General features: G+C 41.9%; 1 protein-coding gene across 1 annotated transcript in view; it reads left to right on the top strand.

The window, feature by feature from the left end:
- Positions 1 to 1781: 1781 nt before the first annotated feature.
- LOC138208481 (interleukin-1 receptor accessory protein-like 1-B) overlaps positions 1782 to 11607 on the top strand; it is a gene marked incomplete at its 3' end in the record, with an annotated part of 158733 nt that continues 148907 nt past the window's right edge. Inside the window, 1 exon segment of the mRNA XM_069166364.1 lies at positions 1782 to 2279.

The following is an 11607-nucleotide window of genomic DNA, read 5'->3' as shown; positions in this document are numbered from 1 at the left end:
ATCCTTGGTTACTCATAAATACTCATAATACCTGAGCTGTGCAGAATGAAATCCTTCCAGGCTTTTCACCACACTCATCACATTCATCTTAGTATGTAGTTAATACTAAACAGGAAAAAAGGTGGCAATAAATATTGATAAAGTGGAATGAATACTGATGTTAGATGTGGATTTAATACATTATGAGTTCAACTAAGACCTCTAGTTCTATTTTTAATGTCGGTTACATTTATTATTAGGGTCCTGGTTGTCAGTGCATTCAGAACATGTTTTTTTCCCCATTTTTAAATGTAATAAAAACATGATTGTCTCCATAAACTGACCATGGTGGAGTAGAATAAAATCAAATTTTGTGGTAATGGAGCAATTAGACAATTTTCTGTTGAAGATGAAGGTATGGTTGGAGCGAGGTCACGCATAGCGGTGCATAATTAAATGGGGATTTGTCGGCTGGCTTTTGTCTTTTGTACTTTTACATTTTTCTGCAGTATTAAAGCAGCTTTTTAAATTCCCATAAAACACAGGAGATTTCTGTAACTACTGAACCTTTAAAATGATCGGTTTTATTAATCACTCAAACCATCCGTTTCTTGCAAACAAATCAAATGCAATTCAAAGTGCTTTACAAACAATGGACAAAATGTAGGATGTTAAAATTGATCACAAGCTAATGTACAGCAAACAACCAATAGATCCACCCAAAAAGTTGATTTTAATAGGACCACAATAAAGGATGGATAGTTAAGATGATAAAAGATTAATAATAATAGACAATACTCAAGCAAAGTAAATAACATTAATAATAAATTGGTGGCAATGCAGTAAAATGTTAATAAATATATGTTTTTTATGATCACATATCCTTCAAATTGTGTAATTTTATGGGCATAATCACGATTAGAAATGTGGGCATCCCTATGTCCTATGAGGGATACAGATTTTGTCTGAAGTTTAAATCTATTGCCAAACATTTTGGGTCTGTTACAATAATATCTTGCTGAGACTTCAGTGACTTGTTAAGCAGAATATTTTTACAGTGTACTTCAGACCTTCTCAGTTATTTCCATTGGGCGGCAGTGCATCTATCCTCAAACTTAAACTGCACCGCATTGCCTGTCTGTCTGCACTCTGTCCTTATGAGCACATTAAAGTATTCCCCCATTTTTTTATTTTTATTTTTTTAATCTTATTTGTTGAAACAGGTGCGTGCTGATGATGATTATTCTCATGTGCCTTTGCTGGGACGGTGTCGCCAGTGCGCCATGTGGAGGAGGTTGAAGACTCCAGAGGAACGCAGGGTCTGACTGGAAGAGAGGAGTCAAGGCAGACAGAGGAAGAAAACCCCATCTTTTGATATGCTTTTCAAAATAAAAGCCGTCCAGGAAAATAGGTCTGTATTGAGCAGCCCTCAATACCAAAGAGTAAACAAGGAAGCAGTGAAAATACAAGCCTGTCAGAAATAAACAAGCTTGTAGCCAAACACACCCATACTATATGCTGCAATTGTTATGTCGGATTTAATGAGGCTCAGTGTAAATACAAATACGCTATTATTTAGTGACGATGCGCCTTTAGCCTCATTTCATTTAATCCAAACCTTGTCATCTGCGTGTGCTTTTATTTTAATGGTAAATCTCCTCACATCCTATGCTGTTGTAGCCCATTCATGCGCACTTGACGCATCTCGCGTTGTCACAGCGGCACTCAGAGAGAGAGAGAGAGAAAGAGAGAGAGAGAGAGAGAGAGAGAGAGAGAGAGAGCATCTGATGTGTCTTTTTTTCTGTACATCACTTTGGATTTTTGCGCTCGTGTAGTCGTGCTTGAAGCTGCGCTCACCTGCCGCGGCTGTGTGGCTGTGAGCGGCTCAGCAACTGATTTAATAGGATAATCAGACTAATTGCCTCTTCTTATATTGTCCTTCATTGATTCCGTCGACCATTCCACTGATCACTCATGATTTTCTTCGTTTTGCTCTCCCCTGCTGTTTGAAAGTGACTGGTTGCAGGTGTTTTTGCGCTCCGATTTGTGCCAGCGACGACTGGCAATATGTAATTTTGGGACAGACGTTGCGTTTTTGGAGAAGTGGACTATTTCATAGCTGGAATTCATTCTTCTTCTTCTTTTTTTTTTTTTTTTTTTTATTTTTTTTATTTTTTTTTTTAAACAAACCCGTTTCTGCTTTCCTCTGTAGACCGGACCAGACTCTGATACACCGTGATGGTGTGGGGCGATCAGAACTGACAGCAGAGTGCACGCTATCATTTGGAAACTGCTTGTGGGTAAGTTACATTTATCATTTATTTACGTTGCCAAAGTTGGACCGTGCTGCCCTCTGTGGATATCTGTTAACCAGGTTCTCGGCACCCACGATTAATGTTGGCACTGACTGACGTTCCATATACACAGATATACATCCCCCACTTATCGACGGGCTGCAACAGAACAAATGGATCCACGGTCCTCTAATATGCGGCACTTAAATGCGCATTTGGAGAATATGTTCTCCCCTCAGTTACGCATGAATCCCGGTCGCTCTTTTTGCTTTAGTTGCGGACGGAGCCTCAGCGGAACTGTTCACGGCTGCAGTACGGCAGTGGAAGTGGACTGCTCAAGTCTTCTGTTTTCTTTAGTGTGAACCTAAATCATCAGGCAGAACCATTAGTGGGTCAGTTAAGACGTACTGTACATTTTACGCATTCTTTTTTCTCATTTGCATATCGCTCCGGTGCGTCAGCAGTGTGCGTATGTGTGAATGTGTGTGCGTGCGTGCGCGCGCGCGCGGGCGGGTTGTTGGATGCACACACACGCTGGCGCGCGCGTGCGTCAGAGGAGGAAGGCGAGAAGGACCCGGGCATAGTTATTTGAAATAATTTCTGCTGAGTGATTGCTTGGCGAGTCAGCTGTCTGTGTGCTTCTCCTCCAGTATTTGCTGGTATTTCCTCTCCTCTCCCTTGCTTCCCTCCCCTGCTTGGATGGATGATGGCGTATGATTGTCCAGATGGATGTTGGAGCTCCACTCTGGCTCTGACCAGAGAGGGGTTTGCCAGTTTAGCATATTTGGGAATCAGGAAGTGATACTGATGTAAAGTCAGAGCAGACGCTGGCTTGAAATAAAATCTCCCTTCTCACTCTTGACCCACTCCAGATGAGTTACAGAAGTAGCCCTGCAAGTTGTGTGTCACCGTTTTATCAACAGCTGCTCTGGAGATGCGTCTTTTTGTAAATTCATTACAAACCCGAACCTGCGAAGGCCAAGGCCTGCTGCCAGTGTAATCCTTATGTTCGGTCAGCTCCTTTATCTGTGGTCTAATTTTGTCAACAGTAACATTTGCTCTTCTTTGTCCTGCTTGCTCTGAAGTCTCCTTGCACCATGCTCTGCTCAAAACCATTCCTTTTCTTGTTGACGCTTCGGGTGGTATGTGCACGGATTCTGGTGTTCTGTTAGTTAACATCTTTGTTCGTCTCCAACATCTGGGGCTAAGCTCGGCCACAGGAGCAACCAGTACCACATGAATTAATAGGTAATTGGCAGCAGCCACTTAACGGAAGCCCTGCAGCTACATATTGAGCTGAGTCAAGTGCTCTCACGCAGAAATTGATTTAGACAGAGATTATGTCATCCAGCATTGGAACCGTTTTTATGTTGGTCAAGTTTACCCAGCAGAACTGAATCCCTCTTCTGCTTTAAGTGCAGGCTTAAAGGACATTGTTAAAGTACAATTAAAGATGTTGTTTCGTTGGGTTTGTGATCATTTGGGATCCTTCATCAGCGGTAAAAGTACATTGACAGATCATTTGAATTCCAGGTGAATTACCACGATTGACTGTTAAAGCTGCACAGTTTTGAAATACTTGCATGCAGTGGATATTGTTTATTCAGTATAATAAATTACGTGTTATATGCGGTGTCAGCAACATGTTGATGTTTCATATAAAATCAAATGAACGTTTGGTGTCATTTTGATGAGGCAAACTCCCCAATCCTGCACTACAGTGAGCTCAAATAAACCACGACAGGCATGTTGAGATTTGCCACTTGACCCCGTTTGTCTCACAACGTTCTCTCTGGTCGACAGACGGTTCTGAAAACATCAGGTGTGTTATTATTCCCTCCTGTCTTGATTGATACTTTTAATTTTCAAGGAGCTGCCACCAAGGCCTATTGGTCCCGGCTTTGCAATCAAGGGGCGGACAAGTCAAAGGCTTTCAAATGGAAGAGTTCATTAATGCGGTGGGAAATAAGGGTTGTCTCATGATAGAATATTGGCTCTGTGTGAGGAGTGATTGGAGCAATTGACGAGGATTTGTGAGCAAGCATGTTGGAGGAAGCCGAGAGGAGGCCACCTCCATCATAGCTATTAAATGACATTAATAAGACTCGAGGGGGGAGAAATGGAAATGCAGAGAGGTGATTGAGCTTGTGTGTTTGTGTGCGAGACTGTGCACGTGTGGAAATATGACAAATGTTGGACTCCGGCTGAAGCGCCTTCCATATTCCTGCCTGGCACTGCTGTGCAGAGTTATTGACTGTTGTGAAATCCGAGCATTAGAAGCTGTGGACTACATGTATAACAGACGTGCTCTCACTTAAATCTTTTGAAAATCCAATTCCCCTGAAGATGAGATTCCTCTTTCCCCATTCCTTGTTCCATTTTCCATCGCAATCACTGGGCCATCGATCTGATTCAAAGCTATTTATTTTAGTTGCAGCCATCATGTCATGAATTGACAAGTATGGTAGATCAGGTAGATAACGATATGGCTGGGCGTGTTGGCCTGCCCATTCAAAGAGGAATCGTGACTGCAGAACACAGAAGGAAATCTTTCTCTCAGGCAGCTACATGTGGTCTGTTTGGTTTGTGAACCCGCGGCGAGGCCTGAAGGAGTTGAGACTGTATAGAATATATAAGAGTTGTAAAATGACTTTAATTTCATGTAGCAGAGAATGTTTTGTTTCTTCTTTTCCATCATATAAATTCTCTGGAGCCCTCTCTGATTTATCCCCGGACTCCTTGGGCTTCCCTTTCCTTGGGAAATTTTAAGGAATATAACAAATTTGTGGACATACATGTACAAATTTGTTGTAATTTAAATCAAGTGTAGCACTTATAGATTAACAAAGCAGAGAGAAAGTGGATTCTGTAATTTGAGACAAGTATTACAGACAGATTTGTCTGTTTTAATATTTGTTTGGCAGATCGAATTCGAGATTAATTGATTAATTCACTGACAGAAATTGAATAAGGAACCATAAAAAGCCCAACAGTCCCTGCGCCAGCCTCTCTGCTGTGAGGATTTGTTCTGCAAATTGAGTTTGTTTGGATTTTGGATTGCCAGTGGGACAAAAAAAAAAAAAAAAAATACAACTGGAAATGTAATCTTGGGTTGTTAAAATTTGTAATGGGCTTTGACTTCCTGGGTGAATTAATTAGTAGACAAAATGATCTATAGTTCATTCAAATGTCATTAATGACAGCCTTAAAATCTCCTGATTTTGGTGAACATGCTCCTGATTGGCGTTCTGACAATATCCAGCATACTGCGAGATGGTCTGTTGTCAGATTTTGTTGCCGGTTAAGACTACTGTAGCCGTCCCTTCAGTATGTTTTAGACTTAGACTATTGCAGCCAAAGTTTATAATCTGAGTTGGGACAAATTAGTTGTGTATTTGTGAGAAGTCATGTTTTTTTTTTTTTTGTATATGCCAAAAACAGACATGTCTGTTTGGGTATTTTACCCATGGACACTTTCTAAACTGATTTTCCAGAAGAAATATAATGTTCATAGTTACTATTATCCATTGTGTTATTCAGAATTTGTTCCATGGATACACATTCAGACTTCTTCAAGTGGATCGCGCCTCTTCTAGAGCAAAGCGGTCCATATTTATAATTGTGTCACCATCGTGTAGGTTGAGGTCAGATCAAAGGGCTGAACAGAAGTAGCGGGGTTTGGTCTCTAGTGGTAAGAACATCAACCCTCAAGTCCCTTTCAAAGAACTCTGCAAGCACGGTCGCATGCTGATGGGAGATGAGGCCGCATGGAAAAATAAATGGCCTTCAAAATCCCCCCCCCCATTCGGTCTGTGGCAGTCGAGCCCTGGGTTCACCCTTTCCGGCTGCTATTCAGCAGAGAGGTGTCGTAAAGAACGTTCTTCCCTGCAAATCACTTTCATGGCTGCTCTTTTTTTTTTTCTTCTTTTTTTTTGTGAGCTTGATCTGAATGCCTTCATGTATGGAGGGGAACTGAGCCGAGTGTCGGCCGCCGCCATTCTAGCTTTATTTACTCTCTGCATGTAATGGCATTCCTATTCTAACAGAGAAGTGCCTGATACCCTAATAAAACAATGGTAATGGCATCATTTCTAGCTGTCTCTTTCCATCGCTCTTAAAATGAAGCATACGCACGCTATCTTGTGTTTGAATGTGTGCGTCTTAGCTGGGGATCAAAGCATAAAGTTGACCAGAATCAAATGCAATTTAGAAGCGTTTATTTTCCCATTTGTTACAGCAGAAAATAAAAGGATTCGGGTCAGCCACAGTGTAGCATGCCCCGAAGCTTAAATGTTGTGCTGGTCAATTGTAACACAGCTAAAATGAAGAGGGAGGCGGTGAAATACTCTTGTTACTCTCCCTCTGATGAAACGGCCATCTGAGGTGTGATCAGTTACCTCAACCTCGTATTTTTCTTTGCTCGAGGCAACTGACGTTTAAAAAGAATGCTTTTTTTCTCCACGCTTTTTAATCAGCAGCAGAACGAGAAGCCCATTGCTATAAGCAAGAGGACAGAATTATTATTTTCATCCTTCCTTTGCAGCCCCACTGTCATCGTGCCATGTCTGGAGGTGATCCTCTGAGACCCATCCAGCCTGGAAAAGATGAAGTTGATGTCTTTTAGATAGCTTTTAGAGAGATGTGGATAGAGGATGGAAATTGCATGCCAGGGGAAACAAAATGAGCAATTTTTCCTCCCATTTCCCCTCCTCTCTTCATCGGATCTGTGCTTACTCATTCATGAAGGCTTTGTTGTGACATTCCATACGTTGGCGTGGAGATAAAGAATCGCACAAGATGCCAATTGGCAGAAAATAGAGACGCCAGACTGCATTATTTTGCAGGATAACTGCTTACCAGGAGAGACATGGCCGTCTAATGTTATCAAAACACCATCACAACTACCAATCTGTATTCCCACTTTGACCTGTGCTCTAAGTGGCTGGTGTTGAGATATTCAGAGAATTCAGCAGAGCCCTTTATATACCCATTTAGGATGGCGTGGTCTCAGCAACTGCTCCTCTGTATTCCCTAAAAGAGAAGGCTCATACTTTTATATACCGCATTTGCTTGAGTGGGAGACATGAGCACAGCTATTTGCATAGACTGCACCGTGTGAGTGCACACACGGGTACCCTCAGTAGGAATGCTGAGTGTTTGCGCCGAGTTCTCCCCCTCCGAGCCAGGCAGCAGCTTAAATAGAACAGCTACGTCAAGGGATTAATAGTGAGTGAAATCAAGGAGCGCTTCATTAGCAGTTCTTCATTTGTCATTTGTCATTAGCCACTTCACATGAGACCCGGGGTAACATAGTATTTACAGCTAATTTTGTACATCTATTTCAACCTGCCTGGAGCGCGAGATAGGCCGGGTGGACTTCATCAGAACAAATACAGGCAGATGATGTGAAATGATTCCATATTAGCTCCCACTTTAAGGCCCTGAAATAGTAACAAATCCCGTACATCACATGACAATCCAGCTACGAGTCTTTGCTAGATGTTACTGAATCAACATAAGGTGATATTACTTCTGTCAGCAGTGATACAACATGATGATAATTCATCATCCACGTGTCAGTGATCTCAATTTACTCCTCATGATAAACTACTGAGTGTTTGTTTGCTGACATGGTCAAATGTTAGGACCCAAACCTGCAGCATATGTGTGAGTGTGTTGCTATGATTATAAGTAAGAAGGTGAAATTCAATCCAGAGTTTTGAAGTCACACACATCACACGGCTGACACGACATAGTGCTTTGTAACATGAGACGGGTCTGGTCAGTTGCAGCTAATACACACATAGTTTGCGCCTTTGTGTCATATTTTTTTCTACCTTTATTTTGATCTTTTATATGTTAGTATGTCTTCACTATTTATTATTTTACATTATTGCATGCATATTTGTTTACGTATGTATATTGACCATTTTGTGCATGAAATGGTATCCTCAGTTTTGCAGATTGCAATACAAGAAGTCTGCTTTTCACTTGACAAACATACCCTCAAAGCCTGCATTGTATTCTGGCTGAAGATGAGCCAAGTGACGTTTCATTGTTGGATGACCCTGCATTTTCTTTGGCTTCAGTAAGAGCCGATGCCAGGAAGCTATAGTCAGCTAATTTTCAAGTCATTTCCTATGATTGTCTCCATTTTCCAGCACTCATTACTACATTGAGGTTTGAAATGTAAGAACAATAACCATTAAAAAGTACTGTACAGACAGTTTAACCCACTTACGTTACACCCATGGCCGAGCCACGGCATCATCTATGTATTTAAACATAACAGTTTCGGTAATAATCTAATCCGCAGTTTGGCTAATGATGGTCATAATTTTATGCAGCTGAAACACCCTTTGCGTTGCAGCTGAGGGAGGGGAGGGGGAGGGGGGTTTACCGGTCTGCCTTTTTCCCAGCCAGTGCACCGCTCTGTTCCACCCACCCCGGACCAGACCCACAGAGACCGGCTCTCAACAGGGTCCTTGATTTATGGCCCACTTTACCAGAATGGGCCTGGGGACGCAGCACTTCTCGTCCTCCGATATTGAATCTCGGCTGCCTAGCATGGAGATGTGGGTCGTCTGTTATTGTGTGAAAGCTTATTTGCATTGCGCCGCTCAGCTCTCAGTGGTCGCTACAGCATGTCTGCTCGCCTGAGCTCTTACGTTTATTTTTGCTTGCAGGGCTGTTAAGTTCAGACATGTAACAGACATTTTCAGAGAAAAGATGCACTTAAGACAAATAGTTTCCACATTGGCTGTGTGTGTGTGTGTGTGTGTGTGTGTGTGTGTGTGTGTGTGTGTACATGTGATTTTGCTGTATGCAGTGTATTTAAACAAATATTTGCTGAGTGCATTTAGAGCACCTGTCCTGTGGGGAGTGGGCATTGCTTTATTTACCCATGAAACAGATTGCCTTGTAGCGTATAGTCTATTTCAATCAATTCATTTGAAAGGCGCAGGCCTCACATCTGCACATCCATTATTATCCTTTGCACTGTGTATTCATCAATAATGAACGCTGAAGTACTTCCAAGCAATATCAACCACCGCTACAAACACAGTCAGATCAATTGACTGTACAATTTCAAGCACATTGTTTGTTAGAAGAAAGACTGATAATTTGTTCAAAGGCTTTGTTTGTTTTCTTGCTGCCGGCTGGAATGTGCATTTGCTGTGCTTTTCGCTCAAGCTGATTCTTCCAAGTAACTGATTTGATTTTTTAATTTTTTTTTTTTTTAAATCAGCGAGATAAATGTTTCGCAGCCTTAATGATTCCAGTTGCTGTAGGGTAGGCGCTTATTAACTTGTGTTAATAATCTGACAATCCTCTTTCATTCCCCCTTAAATCAGCCCACGGTTCTGCTGCTCTGACAAGATGGCACATTCGGCTCAAGTGATTTGGCAAACTGCAAAAATCTGCCAGGGCATTATTTCTCATTTTTGTAGGTTTTTAATTTCTGCAGTTTTATGGTTCAAGAACATTTAAGTTAACCATTTTATTGATTGTGATTAATATTTCTCTTTAATCTGTTGCTCGGTCATACGAGGATGTCGACTGCATTTAAAGATGCACCCAATGAAATCTCTTCCTGCTGTTATACTGTAAAATATGCAGTTTTTTTTTTTTTTACTTTCTTAAAGTCAGAGCTCCTTGAAGAACTCAGACTTTGATGCTCTCCAATGAATAGCATTAGCATACTGTAGAGTTAGCTGGAGACTCATCGGTTCAGCAGCAGATCAGTCTCAGTGTCACAGATTTAAATTTAGGTGCTGAGTAAAAAATGTGTGTTCGACGTTGTGTGTGAGAGAGATAAAGAGAGAAACAGCTTCAGCCTCTGAATATCTAATTGCTGCCATTGGAAGTTTCCACCTAAGCTTGAGGAGTTTTTCATTTTTGTTTAGCATTTTCTCTTTCTACACCTGCACCTACTGCTGCTATAGATAGACGCAGCTAATGTTAGACTCGAGATAACCCTGCACCACAAGGTTTTACAAGTGTCATTCAGTGCTATTGCGAGCTTCCTCTTAAGGTGGATCGCATTTCAAACCTTGAACACTGACCGTGTTTGAGATTTTGATTGACATCAAGATGAAACCAAGGGGGGGAAGAAAGATGTGCACTTGAGTTTTACTTGCAGCCGAATTCTACGACACAAATCAAATGAAGCAAGAGATTCCTCATTGTGTGCCACATGGACCAAGAAGAGTTTGTCTACATTTCTACGCTCACAGAGACGTGCCAGTCGGGCCTACACGTACCAGGACGCATTGCACGGGAGCTTCTGACACAAAACACTTGGGCTCCTTTGTAGCACCCATCCATCAAAAAAAAAAAAAAAAAACAGGAGGCCTCAAGACAATATTGTTTGTGTAGATCAAAAGAGATGGAATGCCATGTTCACTGTGGGCAACGCCGTCAGTTGCAGTGCAAGTGACAAGATCCTCCGGAGCACGTCCTCTGGTGACCTTTACCAGTTAAACTGGAGTTCCTGCAGCCACCAACTACACCCCTGTGCAAGTCAAATGACAACACCGACGCCGAAGGAGTGACGGGTTTTTGCAGACGCTTCCCGAGACGCGCGAAGAATTTTTTTTTAATTGACCACATTTACCGTCGACACCATCGGACATCCGCAGAAAAAGTGGCACATTTTATTTTTCAGCGTGTGAATCATCACTGCTGTGCTGCTATAAATCCATATCCAAAGTTCATTTGAAAGTTGTAGACCGTTTGAAGAGCAGTTTTACTGCCCGTAGCATCTGTGAGAGAACCAACAACTCTCTGACAGCCCTATAATTGTCTCTGTTTTGACAAACTTACACTGGCAAATTTGCTGTGTAGACGCTATAAATTGGCATGATGTTTTAAATCACATCAACACAATTTATAGAGACAACTCAGTAACTCTCTGATGTTAATTACTGCGATGCAAATTGGGGATATTTTGAATATAAATCTACAGTTACCCAAATATTCCCCAGTTATTAGCTTCTCTTTGTGCTGCTTGGCACAATCACATGATACTGCCTCATGGTAGCCTTCTCCTCACCCTCTCCTCCCTTTTTTTTTTTTTTTTTTTTACTCTCATTCATCTTGCCTTCCCCTTTCACCTCGTCCTCTTAGAAACTCCAGCAGGCTCTCCCTCGGTCCTCTTAGCCCTGGCCTGGAATATCCAAAGAGAGAGCTCCGTTCATTTAATGTCATCCTTATTTCCCTGACAGCCAGGCGGGATAAAGAATCTAGTTAGCAGGCAGCTCAGGGAATGGGACTAAGAATCGGACGTGACCGCAAAGACACTTTGTATATGTGTGCATGCATGTGTGCGTGT

Source organism: Embiotoca jacksoni, unplaced genomic scaffold (assembly GCF_022577435.1).
Source record: "Embiotoca jacksoni isolate LCO1_2020_lvr unplaced genomic scaffold, fEmbJac1.0.p SCAF_38, whole genome shotgun sequence".
NCBI lineage: Eukaryota > Metazoa > Chordata > Actinopteri > Embiotocidae > Embiotoca > Embiotoca jacksoni.
This window is presented reverse-complemented; position numbering and strand designations above follow the sequence as displayed.